The sequence below is a fragment of the Macaca nemestrina genome, chromosome 5 (genome assembly GCF_043159975.1).
Source record: "Macaca nemestrina isolate mMacNem1 chromosome 5, mMacNem.hap1, whole genome shotgun sequence".
NCBI lineage: Eukaryota > Metazoa > Chordata > Mammalia > Primates > Cercopithecidae > Macaca > Macaca nemestrina.
The window spans coordinates 161,256,912-161,276,421 of NC_092129.1; the positions used below are offsets into that span (position 1 = coordinate 161,256,912).

General features: G+C 37.3%; 2 long non-coding RNA genes across 2 annotated transcripts in view; one reads left to right on the forward strand and one right to left on the reverse strand.

Moving 5' to 3' along the window:
• LOC139363494 (uncharacterized) overlaps positions 1–19,510 on the forward strand; it is a 588,541-nt gene that overhangs the window by 540,351 nt on the left and 28,680 nt on the right. The gene's annotated exons all lie outside the window — the stretch shown is intronic.
• Positions 3,706–19,510, reverse strand: part of LOC139363495 (uncharacterized) — a 69,032-nt gene continuing 53,227 nt past the window's right edge. The window contains exons 2-3 of the long non-coding RNA XR_011623990.1: positions 7,587–7,700; positions 3,706–5,007 (exon numbers count right to left, since the gene is read on the reverse strand). This is a non-coding gene — a long non-coding RNA (uncharacterized lncRNA). The remainder of the gene's footprint in view (positions 5,008–7,586; positions 7,701–19,510) is intronic.

The following is a 19,510-nucleotide window of genomic DNA, read 5'->3' on the forward strand; positions in this document are numbered from 1 at the left end:
CGGTGAATTTGGATGCTCTGATGTTTGGTGCATATATATTTAGGATTGTTGGCTGAATTGATCCCTTTATCTTTATATAATGACCTTCTTCATCTTTTTTTACTGTTTTTGATTTAAAATCTATTTATTCTAATGTATGTATAACTACTCCTGTTTGCTTTTGGTTTTTGTTTGCATGAAATACCTTTTTCCATTCATTCACTTTCAGTCTACATATCTTTTTAGGTAAGGTGAGTTTTCTTGAAGGCAGCATATAGTTGGATCATGTTTTTTAATATTCATTCTGCCAATCCGTATCTTTTAGTGGAGTATTTAAGCCATTTACATTTAAGGTTAATATTAATATGTGAGGCTTTGTTCCTGTCATATTGTTTTTTTCAAGTGGTTTTATACATTCTTTATTTCCATTTCTGTCTTTTTTTCTTTGTGGTTTGATGAAATTCTGCCATGTTGCCATTTGATTCCTGCCTCTTCCTCCTTTGTGTGACTGTTTCATAACAGCTGTGAATTTTATATTTCTATGTGTTTTCATGATAGTAAAATTGACATTTTGTTTCTATGTTTAATAACCGTTTGTGCATTTCCTGTAGGGACAGTCTCATGGTGAGAAATTCCCTCAGTGCTTACTTATCTGGGAAAGACTTTATTTCTGTTTCATTGTTGAAGATTATTCAAGCAGGATATAAAATTCTCAGCTGACAGTTTTTTTGTTTGTTTGTTTGTTTTCTTTCAGCCCTTTGAAAATGCCATCCCATTCTCTTCTGACCTGTAAGGTTTCTGCTGGAAAGTCTGCTGTTACTCTGATGGAATTTCCTTTATAAGTGACTAGACATTTTTCTCTTGCTAATTTAAAAACTTTTTCTTTCACTTTGACTTTAGACATTCCGAATATAATACACTCTTGTGAATTCCTTTCTGTAATGTATTTTTCTTAGGATTGCTAGGCCTCCCATATCTGGATGTCTAATGCTCTTAATAGAGTTGGCGCATTTCCATCAATTATTTTCTCAAATGGATTTATTAAACTGTTGGTCTCCCTCCCCTCTTGATAGTACTGAAAATTTGTACTTGCGATCACTTTATGTAATCCTAGAAGGCTTTGTTTATTCTTTCTTATTTTTTACCTTACTATTTTCTCACTGGATTATTTACAATACCTATCTTCAAGTTCTGATAGTCTTTTTTTCTGCTTTATCTAGTGTATGATTGAAGCTTTAAAATGTATTTTTATTTTCCTCAATGAATTTTCTAGTTCCAGAATTTCTGCGTTTTTTTTTTTTTTTAAGATATTTATCTCCTTGGTAAATTTCTCATTCACATCCTGAATTGATTTTCTGGTTTCTTTGTATTGCTTTTTAGATTTCTCTTGCATCTCATTGGGCTTCTTTAAAATCAATATTTTGAGTTCTTTATCTGACATTTGTAGGAGTTTTTTGATTGGGATATGTTGCTAGACAATTGTTTTGTCTTTTGGTTGTGTCATATTTCCCTGCTTTTTCATGTTTCCTCTGTTCTTCCACTGATATCTGTGCATCTGGTGTAGCAGATGCTTGTTCCAATTTTTTGAAATTACTTTTGTAGGAGAGAAATTTTCCTTGAGGTTTTATGTATATTGTTGATTAATGTAGTTTGACTTTGACTTTGGGTGCCTGTGGTAGTGTGATCTTTGCATAACTTCTTTGGCAATACACAGGGTCAGTGGTATCTGTGATTTCCTTAGTTGCTTAGGGTATAGTCATTGGTTCAAGTAGTGGTGCAATTTTTGAGGAGGACTTGGATGTAAACTGAGCTAATCTTTGGGCCCTGGTGGTGGCAGCAGTGGGGTAAATATGCCCCTTTTAAGGCCCCAGAGCATTTTACACTGGCTGTAGTGTTAGAGGGTCCTGGAGATTGATTCTTGAATCTTCAGGTGGCTTGCTTAGAAACTAGAAGTGGAAGAGGTGAACAAGGCATGTGGGTTGGTTCTTAGACCCTTGGGCAGCTGGATTGGTGTAGGTGATGGTTGTAGCAGTGGTGTACCCACTGGTACCCAAGAAGTCTATGCTGGTGTTGCTGAAAGCTGTGATGGGTTGGATGGGCTAGTCCCTAGTCCCCCAGCTGCCCATAGCAAGGCAGTGGCTATTGTCGTAAATGTGCTTAGGAAATCTTTGTCTCCCCATCTCTTCCCTGGCTGGGTGGTGGCTGCAATCACATTTGCTCAAACTCAACTCAAGGGTGGGGCACAGCCCAGTGTTAAACCCTCAAAATGGTGCAAACCGAGGGTTTATGAACAGAGAGGGGAGGGCCCCTCTTAGATGAGCAACATGGGTAAGATGCTGTGGGCAGTATGGTTCCATCAAGTCTCAGTCTCACAGAAGCCCATGACAGTGTAGTGGGTATTGTTCTAGATAGGAGAGCCTAGGAGAGCCTAGTTTCTTTGTTCCTCCTTGGGCAGGTGGTGGCTGCAGTCATGCCAACTTGAACTCAGCCCAACAATCGGATGTGACCCAGGATTAAACCCTCAAAATGACAACTTGGGCCTGAGACACGGGAGGGGCCTCTCCTAGGTAGGCAGGTTGAACAAGAAACTACAGAATGTGCAATCCACTTGCATCTTACCCAGTGTGGGTGAGCCAGATCTAACTTGTCGAGGGCTTGAATAGAACACAAAGGCAGAGTAAGGGAGAATTTACTTTCTCTGCACAATTGCTTGAGCTGGAACATCAGTCTTCTCTTGCTGTTGGACTAGGACTGTCTCAGTTTTCAGGCATTCAGGTCTTCAGACTTGGACTAAAACTACATCATTGACTCTCCTAGATCTATAACTTGCAGATTCCTGATCATGAACCATCTCAGTGTACATAATCAAGAGAACTCATTCTAAGAATCTTTCTCTTTCTCTCTCATTCTCTCTCTCTCTCTCTCACACACACACACACACACACACACACACGTATATATCTCCTATTGACTCTGTTTCTCTGGAGAACCCTAACAAATACAGATATTTTAATACCAAGAGTGATTCTAGAGGAAGAGAATTTTAGAGCTCATCTTCTGAATTGGTTCTAGTGTTTCTGGAATTGGCTAATATGTTTAAATTTAAGATGCTAATGTCTCTATTTTCAGTAGTAAGGAGAGAATTGATAATCCATAGCATAAATTGGTAACAGAGATACACAAAATATCTCCTTGGGGTCTTCTTATTCACCCACTTAAAAGAATCCAAGGAACTCAGTAACTTTATGTATGATGCGACTGAACATTTTTTGAAAACTAGTGAATATAATGAGATGGTCTGGTTGTTCCTAATGTCACTGGACAAAGAAGTGGTGAAATAAAAGGATGAGCTCATGGATATGAATTTCTTTAAAACTTATTTAAGTTTTCCAATGGCATTTCATACAATCAATTTTTATCTTAAAATATGCTAAAATTGAGAAAATCTGCATATCATGAAGTCTAACACTCATGTGAAGGTCAAAGAAAATTTATACTTTACCAGGGAGTCAATACTCCACCCAACAGCCTTTTTCTACCCACAGTGCAAGATTAATGTTCCTAGGAGTTATAGAGAAAACTAAACCCATAGAGGGTTAGCTTTGTTATTGGTGCTATTATGTTGGACCACAATAAAACTGTGTTGTATTTGAGTCTTGACGGATAAATTTAATCACAGATTTATTTCTGTGTTTTACTTTCAACAAATATTTGTGGACACCCTATTCCAAGCTTAAAAAAAAAACAATTTTATCAGACATTATAAGTGTTAAAAGGAGTATATGACATAAATCCTATAGAGATGACATGTATCTAAGTTATTGCTCGAGATACAAATATGGCAATGAAAGGAGGCTATAGCAAGTTTCATATACTTAGTGCTAATCTCAGGCATTTCAGAGTTTGATGATGATATAGGATTTGGCTTTGAATTGAGGGTAATATTTATATAGGTAAGTAAGTAAGTGGGTAGGTAGAACATGGTGGGTGCTTCAAGTAGGTAGTCATGAGTAAAGCATGGAGGAAAAACTGAAAAGTCAGCTAACAATAGTGTTTGAGTTGAGCTAGAATACAGATTTCATTTAGGAGCTTAATAAAGATAAAGAGTAAATTATAGTTTGGGGCCAATTAAGTAAAAGACTTTTAATTCTAACTTAAAATTTTATAAATTAATTCTTTTAACGATGGGAGAACATTTCGTAGTTTTCAAATAGAAAAACATCATTGTGGTATTCTATGAAGGTCTGGGAAGAGAGAAAAAAGTGATTAGTCTTTACTGAGTGTTACTGACTCAAGTGATCTTTTGGTAATAGATTAGAAATGTTAGTTCCTAGTGCAATTACTCATCATTAATAAGAGTTTAAGGTAACTATCACAAACAGAAACCTTCCCTCAAGATTGACATAGGCTGTGTTATTCTTACTGACTTATCTCATGGGGCTGAGCTGATAGATCTCAAAATGCTTTTTAAAAAGCAGACTGGGTGGCCAGGGCCAACTCCCAACTGATCCAGATAGAACTTGGCATAAAATCCTCTAGGGAATGTCTGGGTCCCACCAGCTCTGCCACCTGACCACTAGTGGGCAGACACAGCCCTTGGTTCTCAGGAAAATTTTATATCACAGAGGGGAATCAGGGTCAACGATTTCAGGGGCAGTCCCTTTCACTGCTTAATCCAACCTGCCTGACTTAATGATATAAACTGTAGATTTACTGCCTCTGCCCCCTGAGCACTGAGCCACCACCTTCACTCTAAAGGTAATTCCACCTGGTAATTAACTGTGAAATATTGAGTGGCCAGTGTCTGACCTGAGTGTTTGTGCCAAGCAAAAGCTTCACTTGTTTTTTTCTTTTTCTTTTTTTTTTTTTCTTTTTTTGCTCTCTTTCACTGCCAGTTTGTGTGTATGTGTATTTTTAAGTATTAACTCTCATGGAAGCACATGCCTATTTAAAATTCCCAGACGATGAGTCAGACCCGTTCAGTGAGGTTCCTGGAGAGTCACATGATGTGATTTGATGAAGCTTCACCTTATGAAGGGTTGGAGGAAAAAATCAAAAAAGCACTTTCAGACTTATATATATATACACATACACACACACACACACACATAAACATACACATACATATATATTGTTGTGTATATATACTTGTATATAATGTCATATAATCTTGCATACATACACACACACACACACACACACACAGAAGAGAAACAGACAGAACACATACACATGCAGTTAAAAAAGAACCCCTTTGCTTTGTTTCTCTCTTGTTTCCCTCCATAGATATTTAAAAGTCTGGTGAGTCAACAGCTCATGCCTCTTTGAAACAAGAAGAAAACAGAAGCCGTGTAGCTACATGTGCTGCATATGGGTTTTAGTTATGTAGCTACCCTGTGAAATCACAATAGTGAGACTGGAAATTTGGATTCCAAAGTGATAAAGAGTTAGTATTCCTGAGACTTAGGATATCTGAGTGGTTTCACTTGCTGCTCTGATAGGCTATAGGCTTATTTAGGCCTCTAAATAATTCTATATTATAATTCATACTTTTCTTCACATCAGTTTGATGTTTCATGGTAAAACTAACATATCTTATTACATTGAACACTAAAGTAGGCTACCTCCTATGAATAAATCCAAGATATAGTAATTTCTGAAGTTTTTCTATTAATTTTTCTGTATATCTTCACTATGTGTAAACTCACTCTAGGAGTGGTATTTGCAATGTGAAAGCTTCATTTGCTAATGAACCCTAGCTATAAGCAGGATTGAGTCACTTCTTATGAAAAATATATGAGTTATAGAGTAATAAGTATTCTAGAACAAGCCTGTCTCAAGAGGGATATGGATGGCAAGAAAGCTAATAGTTGCTTAGAAAGGGAAAGTTCCCTTCAAAAGGTTGAGGACAGATGCAGAATTTTAGGAGTGTCTTGGTGTTTTAAAACATCATAGAGGAAGTAATTGCTGCATTGATTCATTCACTTAATAAACATTTATTGAGAGCCCACTGTGTGCCAGAAACTGCTAGATGTTGGAGATTCAAGAACCCACAAGTCCTTCTAGTTTGATGGATGGGAGTTTCATAAGCAAATAGTTATAATTCAGGAATGTGGAAAGTACTGTGAAAACACAGGTGCAGTAATGACTAACTTTGTCTAACAGAATTGGATAAAACTTCACAGAGGAGGTGATATTTGATCCAGATCTTTACAGATAAGTAGAAAATAACTTATTGAAAAATTAGTAAAGCAGAGGAAAAAAATATGAATGTTGGGAAGGTGAAGTTGAAAGAGGAAGGCCCATTAAAGATGTAATTTAATATCAGCCAGAACTGGTCCATAATAGGGAATGAATGTGCAATTCATTTGCACTTTTATTCTGGGTGAATCCAGAAGCTAAACATATTTCAGCAGTGGGTTTAGAACCAGGAAATGGAAAGCAACTAGTAACCTAGGCACTCTCTCATATATTCATTCTCAGTCTCTGTCCATGTTTCTCTCTTTCTCTGTCTTTCTTCCTCCTTCTCCTTAACCTGCTCAGGCTCTCTCATCTTTAGGTCTGAATAATTTTTCTCTGAAGAATGGCATCATTTTGTACCAAGATATTACAGTTTTCATCATATCTAGTAATAGTCCAGACTTACTGGGGTCGCTATATCTATATCCCAAAATTCCTAGAGGGAGAATCTTATTTGCCCAGTTGATCCAATGCACTGTGGTCAGGAGTGGAATCACACGGTACAGATACAAGTCCTGGAAACAAACCTCCATTGAAAGGGAAGGACATTCTCACATAGGTAGGCCATGGGTTGAGCATTGCTCCAAAAGTTAGCTACAATTTATAATAATTCTATATTGAATGCTCCTAAAGGGATTGTGGGCGTGTAACATGACACTGTTACCTTTTGCACAATGCAAACCTAAATTTGCTGAGGTTGTTTTCTATAGCTTTTATTTATCTCTATATTTTGTGAATGTTTCTTGAGATGTCCAAGAAAAGGAGAATGGCGGACTGGGACGTGGAACTTGAGTTAATGTGAATATTTTTTATTTTTCTTTCTTCCTTCTTCCCCAATGGTCACTAGCCCCAGTTACGTAATGTGGGTTAATTATACTAGGGGTTGAGTGTGATACAAAGGTTATACAGTATTGAAAACCATTCCTTTGGGAGTCCATTCCTCACTGTGGTCTGAACATAAGTAAGTTTCAATGAGATCCTGATGTTCATGTATAAGTAGAGCCTGTAAGTGCCTGAAATTTCTTCTAACATATTTTTATCATGGAAATATGATGTAGCTGGTAGTATAAAGAAGCCCCTGAGCTTTGTTTCATTTATGTGTTATTTTTATTCTTAAATTTTTCAAATTCCCTATATCAAAGCTGTTTAGCAGGTTATCAGAAAGTGGAAGTTTTAGTAACTTGAGTTACTTTGTGAAAATTCTTAAGAAACAACTTCATTCCAACATTTCCATAGATTTGTTAGCATGCAGACTTAAAAACTAATAATTCCAAATCACATCTAAATTAATTCAAATTGGAATTTATGAAGGTAACTCCAACTACTGTAATAAATTCTCAAACATCAGTGGTTTATTACTTGCTCACCTAAAGTCCAAAATGGGTGTTCCCGATTGGTAGTCGGCTCTTCTCTTTGATTAGGGAACTGATACCTTTCCATCCTGTGGCTCTACCGCATTCCACACACAGCTTCTATGGTCACTGAAAAAGTAACACAGAGAATTGCAAATGGGAAGTTTTTATGGGCCAAGCCTAGAAATGGCACAAATCACTTCCACCTATACATATTCAACTGGCAGAAGTCATTCCCACAGCTGGGCATAATTACTAGCATGGTTGCACTTTGCTCAAGAGGAAGAGGAAATAAGTGTGATGAAAATCCAGCTAGTCTCCTTCACAAAACTCTTGGTAAAGTTTCTTATAGTGCTTATTCTTGATATGAGTAACAATAAAAAGGTATAAGTGTATTTAATGTAAGCTAATTTGAAAATCATTCAGCAACATTAAAATCCAGTGTATACATTACAACAACAAAATGCATCTGATGCTATTTTGTTGTCTATAATACAAATAAACATTAAGTAGCCTAAAATGCACACACATACATACAGAGACACACACACCCTACTTTGACATTTAGTTGAGAATTGGGTTTCAAACTATTAAGTTGTGTATGAGTATCCAAAAAGAAATATATATAATTTAGATATGAGGAAATACTCTGCTATTTTCCTATCAATGCTACCTTTTTAAACAAAATTATTTTCTATGCTCCTTTTTGTATAAATAGAATACTACTAGAATTTGACAATAAAATACTTCATTATTCTTAAATAAAGTGATACAATTTCCATGTTTATCAGTTTTAGTTACCACTTTTCAGATTGGTATGTTCTGCTCAAATCGATAATACATATTTTCTTACATGCTTTATATAAATGTAGAAACAATTACTATGGTTCCAAATTGTTCTTGGCAATTAAACCTTTAGATTTTTCAGCTTCTAGTGGTTCCACTTGTTCTTCTATTTGTAGAAAATTATGGTAAAGAGTTAGTTTTGTGGGTTAGGGAAGAGTCCACAAAAGGATTTTTTTTTTTGTTTTTTTTTTTTTTTTTTATCATGTACAGTCCCCTGGGTTTATAATTGTACCTCTCATTACAGTCTCTAGAGGAAATGTTTATGGTTTGAATCCTAGAAAAAGCTGTCATATGAAATCAGAACACCCAAGGAATAACACAATACCACAGAGTTAATATGATTGATGATATCATAGCTCATTTTTAACAGATGTCAAAAGAAGAAAAATCAAGCTGCCATTCCACATACTAAGCCCTTGTTCACTTAACAGAAGACCTTTATAAGTAAATCATAATTAATGGTAAGTATTCAGTGGGTTAGGAGATGGGCATTTGGATTTCTTTTAGACTTTCAAAAGAAAAACCTTATGATAAAAATAAGAATTTCTAGAAAAGATACTTATATATACCTTTAATTCCCTGGTGCTATATTTGACCAAATATTTAATTTGGCATTGGTGAATGGAATCTAGTTAGGAAAAGTTTCTTTTTAGAAATACAACCACATTTGTGGAACTCAAAAATCTCATATATATGCAGTCTTAAAAACAAGTTCTTCAATAACTGCCAAAGGAAATCCCACTTCCAGCTGCGTGCTGACTGGGAAAGAGAGAGTCGGTGGTACTTTTTAATGGTGTATGCATATAAAAATAACCTGGAGAAAGTAAAGGAAAACAATTGTATTTTAATTTCATTAAAAAATATCAGTAGTTTATTTGCTGAATCCAACCTTCTACCGAACCAGATTATTACTTTCTCTAAGCACATTGTAGTATGTGTTGACCATCTCCAAGAGAGGATAAGGAAGTTGGCTAACTCATAGAATTATCCATGAGATACATTGATTAGCACCCATATAATGTCCTTCTCCCTCCCTATTTTTGGAGATATGGACAAGGATAGTATATAATATGATTCCTACTCTAAAGTGGTCCTGGGGAGGCAAGGCACTGTGGCTCACACCTGTAATCCCAGCACTTAGAGAGGCCAAGGCGGGCGGATCACTTGAGGCCAGGAGTTTGATCCAGCCTGGGCAACATAGGTAGAACTCTGCCTCTATGAAAAAACAACAACAAGATTTTTAAAACATTAGCCAGGTGTGGTGATGCACCTGAAGTCCCAAACTACTTGGGAGACTGAGGCGGGAGATCACTTGAGCCCAGGAGTCCAGGACTGCAGTGAGCTCTGATGGCATCATGGTACTCCAGCTTGGGCAAAAGAGCAAGACCCTGTCGTTAAAAGAAAAAATTTCTAGGAAAGTAAGAAATCTTATATCAGGTAAGGGGCACTAGTTCTTCCTTAACCAAGAATCTGGGGAATTTCTTAGGTCTGAAGCATCTCCTCCCAGGTTTGGTGCTTATTAATGAATATTCAGGCCCATGCAGGTTGGGTATGCTGAGAGCAGGAACATATATCTCCCATTTCAATTTAAAATGAAAAACTCAGAAATTGTGTTTTTGTTAAACACACATAATCAGACACATACACACACCACACACACACACATACACACACACACTCAGAAAGAACTTTGTGGGTTTTTTTCTTTTTGAAGTACCAGGAGAACACACAGTAGTACTATGCCAGATGTATTAATTTAGATGAACAAAGGGGAATAAAAGCACTTTTGGCATTATGTCTCATTTTAAGTTGAAGATAGCATAACAAATAGAATGTAATTCTGAAAGTTTTATCGACACTTGAATAGCTAACTAAAGTTCATTTATAGTTTTAACTTTGTGATTTTGACAGTCTTTAGCAGGCGTGAGCAAGACTTTTTTCTGAAGGACCAGTACGTGTTATAGACTTTACAGGCTGTACGTTTTTGTTTCAACTACTTAAGTCTGCTGTTGTAGCAAGAAAGCCATAGACAACACATAGATAAACATGACTATGCTCCAATAAAACTACATTTATTAAAACAATAGTGGGTCAGATATGGTCCTTGGGCCATAGTTTGTCAACCTTTTGTCTTTCTCAAGCCTCATATCACATATTAACTATTATTCCTTTTCTCACAGAGTTTCTTAGAGATTATTCTCAAATAACTCATAATTTTAGCTTTTGATATGGAAATAAAATACGTTTTTCTCCATTTGTTATGAAGAGTTTGACCCACATGCTAGACTGAACAGACCACAAGCCCATAATCTTCCCCTGGGCCTTGTTGTGGACAGCGAGGGCCTGTAGGAATTGGGATGTAAGTTCATCTGTCAACTTACAGCTAAAGAATTTAAAGCAAGAACAAGGAGTTTTGGTTCCACAAGATGCTCTATTTAAAAGGACATTGTTGAGAGGCTTACTATTCAGCACTACTGGGACAGTCTTGAAAAAATGACCTACTTTCCCTCAGCAAAGCCAACTCTGAAAGAGGATGATGTCTACAAATGAGTTCTCATAAAAGAATATAATTAAACAGTGATGCTCTTCAGAGTGAAAGAGCTTTGAGATAATGACTACAGTGGCACACACTGTACCAAAGAGAACAAGATGTCACAATTATATATTTGCAGGTTGATTTAATCTGACAGGATTCTTAGCAACAGTGAACTTGGTCTGTCTGTGCATGACAACACAGCTTATGTGTCCTACAGATGAAGCTCTGTTTATCTTTTCTAAACTTACAAGTGTCAATTAGCAAATTTCTTAATCTAGCTGGACATTCTTATCAGTGGAGGTCCAGTATATGTCTTCATTTTCTTTGGCACAGTATGTGTAAATCACCCTTTTTATCTAAATAAAGTCTTTTAAAAATTCTCTGTATAAATAGATTTTTTTCATTATTTGATTTTTGAATTATATTCTCTCACTGCAAAGTCCTCATTATCCTATTTTTTCAAGTTTCCTTAATAGCTAAATTAGCAGCTAGTAGATTTAGATTATCCCTCACAGTTAATCCAGGACCTAGAGAAATAGATCACATCAGGGTTTGTAAACTACAACACTTGGGTCAAATCCATCCCACCACTTATTTTTGCATGACCCATGAGCTAAGAATGACTTTTACATTTTTAAATGACTGAAAAACAATCAAAAAGAAAATAATATTTTTTGACTTATGCAACTTACATGAAATTCAAATTTCCATGTCCATAAATAAAGTTATATTGAAATTCAAGCATGTTCACTTTTTTAATATATGATCTATTGGTGCTGCTTTTGTGCTACAACAGCAGTGTTAAGCAGCTGCAACAGAGAATGTGTGACCCGTAAAGCCTGAAATATTTACTTTCTGGCCTTTTATAGAAAAAGCTTGTCAACCTAGAGACTACATGATCCTTTACATTTCCCTTCCAACCTTTTCTTTTCTTTTTTAAGGTGATTGTTATCTCCTTCCCCCTTCCCCCCCTTTTTTTTTCTGCCTCACTCTTGCTGCCCAGGCTGGAGTGCAATGGAGCGATCCAGGCTCACTGCAACCTCCACCTCCCGAGTTTAAGCAATTCTCCTGCCTCCGCCTCCCGAGTAGCTGCGATTACAGGTGCCCGCCACCATGCCTGGCTAATTTTTGCATTTTTAGTAGATACGGGTTTTCACCGTGTTGGCCAGGCTGGTCTCAAACTCCTGACCTCAGGTGATCCATCCCCCTTGGCCTCCCAAAGTGCTGGGATTACAGGCATGAGCCACCCTGCCTGTCCATCCTTCCCTTTTCAATTCCTACTTTCACCTTCACTTTGGAGTTTTGGAAGTATTACAGGATAGTGATGGGAGTTCAGCCCTAGAGGCCCACTTTTGTGTATGACACTGACAGTGCACCTTAATATATTTTTATCTCCACCTTATGAAATATAGAAGTCAGCCTAGATACTCATTAATCAAAATGCCCAACAGTTCTACAGCGCTTTAAAATTTATAAAGTGCTGTCACATGCACTGTCTTACTTGATCTTACATACTGGTACTATTTCCTTTACTTGAAAGAGATGGAACCTGAGGTTCAGATACATTAACTGACTTCCCCAAAATTATTTAACTCTAAAGGCAGAGCAAGATGGAAGCTAATACCATTCATTGCCCACTCCCACCCTCACTGCCACCGCTGGAAGACCAAATTTTAACAACTAACAGCATAGAGAAAAGCACCATCACAAGACCCAAAAATCAGATGAGAAATCACAGCACCTGGATTTAACTTCATATCATAGAGAAAGGCATTGAGGAGGGCAGGAGAGACAGTCTTGAATCACCAGTGGCACCACTTCCCCATTCGCTGCCAGTGGCCATGCAGCATGGAGAGAGAATCTGCGCCCTTTGGAGAATGAGCTCGCAATGCCGGGGGACTTTACATTGAACTCAGTGCCATCCCGTCATGGCAAGGAATAAAGCCATGCTGGTCTCCTCCAGTGCCTGCACACAGAGGGAACATTTGGACCAGCTCTAGCCAGAGGTGAATCCTTCAGTCTAGTGGTCGGAACTTGAGTTTCTTGGCAAGCCTCACCACTGTGGGATGAAGTGCTCTGGGGTCATAGGTAAACATGAAAGGCAGTCTTGGAAACAAGGACTACAATTCCTAGGCAATTCCTAGTGCTAGACTGGGTTCAGAGCCAGTGAACTAGGGTGGCATGTGACCTAGCAAGATACAAGCTGGTGCAGCTAAGGGAGTGCTTGCACCATCCCTCCCCCAACCTGAGGCAACACAGCTGGCAGCAACAAAAGGGTCTCCTTCTTTCTGCTCAGGAAGAAGAGACCTAAGAGTCAAGAGGATGTTGTCTTGAACCTTGGATACCGGCCACAGTAGGATAGAGCACTGGGCAAAGTCATTAGGCCCCCAGTCCAGACCCTAGCTCAGGGACATTTCTAGACACATCTTGGGCCAAAAGGGAACCTGCTGTCTTGAAGGGAAGGGCCCAGTCCTGGCAGGATTCATCACCTCCTGACTAAAAAGCCCTTGGGCTCTGATTAAACAGCAACAATACCCAGGTAATACACCATGGGCCTTGGGCTCTGAGACATGCTGGCTTCGGGGTGACCCAGCACATTCCCAGCTGTGGTGGCTACAGTGAAACACTCCTTCTGTTTGAGACAAGCAGAGGGAAAAGTAAATGGGACTTTGTCATGCACCCTAGCTACCAGCTCAACCACAGTTGAGTAGAGCAAAAGTAGGCTCTTGGGGTCCCCAAGTCCAGGCCTAGGCTCTTGCACAGCATTTTTAGACCTGCCCTGGGCCACAGAGGAGTCCACTGCTCTGAAGGGTGAGTCCCAAGCTTGTCAGCATTCACCATAAGCTGACGGATGAGCCCTTGGGCTGTAAGTGAACATGAGAAGTGGCCTGTCAGAACACCCAATGGACCAGTGGTGGTGCTGACCACAGTGAGAGGATCCTCTGCCTATGGAAAAGGGAGGGAAGAGTGAGAACTTTGTATTGTGGTTTGAGCTTAGCTGCAGTAGAATAGAACATCAGGTAAATTGCTAGGATATTTCACTCTAATCCTTGGCTCTCAGATGGCATCTCTGGAGTTACCCAGGGCCTGAAGAAACTTACTGCCCTAAAGGGAAGGGCCTTGGGCAAGGCCCAGTGCTGTGCTGGCTTCAGGTCTCACCCATTGCAGTCCCAATGATGGTGGTCACAGGGGTGCTTGCATCACCATATCCCAGTTCCAGGTGGCTCAGAACAGAGAGAGAGAGACACCATTTATTTGGGTGAAAGTAAGGGAAAAGAACAAGAGCCTCTGCCTGATAACCCAGAGAATTATTCTAGTCTTGTCCAAGACCACCAAGGCAGTATCTCCATGAGTGTGTCAAAGCCATGGCATTATAGGGGTTGGGACCCAAGTTCCTTTGAATACCTAGAAAGCCTTCCCAAGAAGGATGGGCACAAACAAACCCAGACCACAAAGTCCATAATAAATACCTAACTCTTCAATACTCAGACACCAACCAATATCTACAATCATCAACACCATCCAGAAAAACATGATCTCACCAAGTGAACTAAATAGGGCACCAGGGACCAATCCTGGTGAGACAGAGATATATGACCTCTCAGGCCAAAAATTCAAAATAGCTGATTTGAAGAAATTCGAGATAACACAAAGGAGGAATTCAGAATTCTATCAGATAAACTTAACAAAGAGATTTTTAAAAAATTAAAAAGAAGCAGAAATTCTAGCATTACAGAATGTAACCAACATGCTAAAGAATGCATCAGAGTCTCCTGATAGCAGAATTCACCACGCAGAAGAAAGAATTAGTGAACTTGAAGACTGGCAATTTGAAAATACATGGCCAGAGAAAACAAAAGAAAAAAGAATAAAAAACAATGAAATATGCCTACAGGATCTAGAAAATAGTCTCAAAAGGACAAATCTAAGAGTTACTGGTCTTAAAGAGGAGTTAGAGAAAGTGATAGGGGTAGAAAGTTTATTCAAAAGGATAATATCAAAGAACTTCCCAAATCTAGAAAAAGATATCAATATCCAAGTACAAGAAGGTTAGAGAACATCAGGTAGATTTAACCCAAAAAAGACTCTTAGCTCTCCTCTTCTTGAGCATAAAGAAGCAGACCCTTTTGTTGCTGCCAGCTGTGTTGCCTCAGGTTGGAGGAGGGATGGTGCAAGCATTCCCTTAGCTGCACCAGCTTGTATCTTGCTAGGTCACATGCCACCGTAGTTCACTGGCTCTGAACCCAGTCTAGCACTAGGAATTGCCTAGGAATTGCAGTCCTTGTTTCCAAGACTGCCTTTCATGTTTACCTATGACCCCAGAGCACTTCATCCCACAGTAGTGAGCCTTGCCAAGAAACTCAAGCAGGAGGACAAAGTTAGTATAGAGCTTTTATTAGTTTCTTTTTGAAAAGAAGACTGTGAAAAATCTAGAAAACAAATAACAAAATGGCAGGAGTAAGTCCCAGTTATCTATAATAACATTTAATGTAAGTGGACTAAACTCTCAAATTAAATGACATAGAGTGGCTGAATGGATGAAAAAAACATGACCCCATGATCTGTTGCCTACAAGAAACACACTTCACCTATAAAGATACACATAGACTGATAACAGAGATGGCAAGAGATATTCCATGCCAATGGAAACCAAAAGAGAGCAGGAGTAGCTATACTTATTTCAAACAAAATAGATTTTAAAAATACATCTTTAAGAAGAGACAAAGAAGATTGGTATATAATGATAAAGGGGTCAATTCAAAAAAGGATCTAATGATTGTAAGTAGGTATGCACCAAATACTGGAGTACCCAGATATATAAAAGAAATTATTAGAGCTAAAGAGAGAGATAGACCTCAAAACAATACAATAGCTGAAGACTTCAACATTCCACTTTTAGCATTGGACAGATTTCCCTTACAGAAAATAAACAAAGAAGCATCATACTTAATCTGCACTATGGAACAAAAAACTTAATAGATATTTAAAGAACATTTTATCCAACAGCTGTATAATATACATTCTTTTCAGCACATGGATCATTCTCAAGGAGAGACCATATGTTATGTCACAAAACAAGTATTAAAACATTCAAAATTTGAAATACTATTAAGCATATTCTTTGGCCACAGTGGAATAAAACTAGAAATCAGTAACAACAGTAATTTTAGAAAATATAGAAACACATGGAAATTAAACAGTATGCTCCTGAATGACTAATGAGTCAATGAAAAAATTAAAAAGAAAATTGAAAATTTTCCTGAAACAGATGATAATGGAAACACAACATACCAAAACCTATGGGATACAGTGAAGGCAATACTAAAAGGGAAATTTATAGCTGTAAGTCCTTACATCAAAAACAAAGAAAAACTTCAAATAAATTACCTAATGATGCATCTTAAAGAACTAGAAAAACAATAGAAAACCTAATGAAAAATTAGTAGAGGAAAAGAAATAATACAAATCAGAGCAGAAATAAATGAATCTAAATAAAGAAAACAATACAAAAGATGAATGAAACAGAAAGTTGATGTTTTGAAAAGTTAGACAAAATTGACAAGCTTTAGCCAGACTAAGAAAATTAGAGCGAATACCCAAATAAATAAAATCAGAGATGAAAAAGGAGATATTATAACTCATATCACAGAAATGTAAAGGATTATTAGTGGCTACTATAAGCACCTATATGCCAACAATTTGGAAAATCTAAAGAAACAGATACATTCTTAGACACACTTAACCTACCAAGATTGAACCATTAAGAAATCCAAAACCTGAACAGACCAGTAACAAGTAATGAAATTGAAGCTGTAATAATAAATCTCCCAGCAAAGAAAAACCCAGGGTCCAATGGCTTCACTGCCATTTAAAGAAGAACTAATACCAGTCCTTGTCAAACTGCTCTGAAAAATAGAGAAGGAGAAAATACTTCCAAACTCATTCTACCAAGCCAGTATTACCTTGATACAAAAACCAGACATAGACATATCAATCAAAAGAAAGCTATAGGCCAATATCCCTGATGAATATTGATGCAAAAATCCTCAACAAAATATTGGCAAACTGAATTCAACAATACATTAAAAAGGTCATTCATCATGACCAAATCAGATTTAGCCAAGGGATGCAAGGATGGTTCAACACGCATCAATGAATGTGATACATTATATCAACAGAATGAAGGACAAAAACCATATAATCATTTCAATTAATGCTGGAAAAGCATTTGATAAAGTTTGGCATCCCTTCATGATAAACATTCTCAAAAAGCTGGGTATAGAACAAGCATACCTCAACATAATAAAAGCCTTATATGACAAACCCACAGCTAGCATCATACTGAATGGGGAAAAATGGAAAACCTTTTATCTTAGATCTGTAGCATGACAAGGATGCCCACTGTCAAGACTGTTATTCAACAGAGTAGTGGAAGTCCTAGCTAGAGCGATCAGACAAGAGAAAGATATAAAAGGCATTCAGATTGGAAATGAAGAAGTCAAATTATCTGTATTTGCAGATGATATAATATTATATTTGGAAAAACCTAAAGATGCCACCAAAAACTATTAAAACTGGTAAATTCAGTAAAGTTGCAGGATACAAAATCAACATGCAAAAATCAGTAGTATTTCTATATACTAACAGTGAACAACCTGAAAAAGAAATAAAAATACTCTCATTTACCATAGCCACAATAAAATTGAATACCTAGGAATTCACTTAACCAAGGAAGTGAGAGATCTGTACAATGCAAGCTATGAAATGCTGATGAAAGAAATTGAAAAGAACACACACACACACACACACACACACACAAACAAAATGGAAAGATATTCCATGTTCGTGAATTGGAAGAATCATTATTATTAAAATGTCCATACTACCCAAAGCAATCTACAGATTCAATGCAATTCCTATCCAAATACCAATGACATTCTTCCCAGAAATAGAAAAAATAATCCTAAAATTTATATGGAACCACAAAAGGTCCAGAAGAGCCAATATTATCCTGAGCAAGAAGAAACAAAGTGGAAGAATCACATTACCTGACTTCAAATTATACTGCAGAGCTCTGGAAAAACAAAGAAACAAACAAACAACCAGTATGGTACGGGCATAAAAACAGACTCACAGACCAATGGAACAGAATAGAGAACCCAGAAATGAATCCACACACCTACAGCGAGCCCATTTTTGACAAAGGTCCAAAGAATATACATTCGGGAAAAGACAGTCTCTTCAATAAATGGTCCTGAGAAAACTGAATATCCATATGCAGAAGAATGAAGCTGGATCCCTATCTCTTGCCTTATAAAAAAATCAAATCATAATGTATTAAAAACTTAATCTGAGACCTCAAACTATAAAACTACTACAAGAAATCTTTGGGAAAACTCTGGGCAAAATTTCTTCAGTAACACCCACAAGCACAGACAACCAAAGCATAAAGGAACAAATTGGATCACATCAAGTTAAACAGCTTCTGCATAACAAAGGAATCAGTAAAGAGAAGAGACAACCCAGAGAATGGGAGAAAATATTTGCATCTGACAAGGGATGAATAACCAGAATATATAAGGAACTCAAAAACTCTATAGGAAAATATCTAGTCATCTAATTTAAAATCCGGGCAAAAGATTTGAATAGTCATTTCTTAAAAGAAGACATACAAATGGCAAACAGGCATATAAAAAGGTGTTCAGCGTCATTGATTGTAGGAGAAATGCAAATCAAAACTCCAAGGAGTTATGATCTCACCCAGTTAAAATAGCTTTTATCCAAAAGTCAGGTAATAACAAACGCTGGCCAGGATGTAGAGAAAAGGGAACCCCTGTATATTGTTGGTGGGAATGTAAATTAGTACAAACACTATGGAGAACAGTTTAGGGGTTCCTAAAAAATCTAAAAATAGAGCTACCTTGTGATCCAACCATCCCACTGCTAGATATATACCCTAAAGAAATTAAATCAGTGTATCAAAGAGATATCTGCATTCCCATATTTGTTGCAACACTGTTCACAATAGCCAAGAAGTAGAAGTAACCTAAGTGTCCATCAACAGATAAATGGATAAAGAAAATGTGGTACTTATACACAATGGAGTACTATTCTGCCATAAAAAGAATGAGATTCTATCATTTGCAACAACATAGAAGGAATTGAAAATCATCATGTTAAGTTAAAATAGCCAGGCGCAGAAAAACAAACATTGTATGTACTCACCTATTTGTGGGATCTAAAAATCGAAACAATTGAACTCATGGAGATAGAGAATAAAAGGATGGTTACCAGAGGCTGGGAAGGGTAGGACGGGTTTAGGGGTTTGGGGGAGGATAGAAAGAATAAATAAAACCTAATATTTGATGGCACAACAGAGGGACTATAGCCAACAATAATTTAATTGTACATTCTAAAATAACTAAAAGAGTATAATTGGAATGCAAAACACAGGATAAATACTTGATGGAATGGATACCCAATTTTCCATGATATGATTATTATGCATTGCATGCCGGTACCAAAATATCTTATATATTCAATAAATATATACACC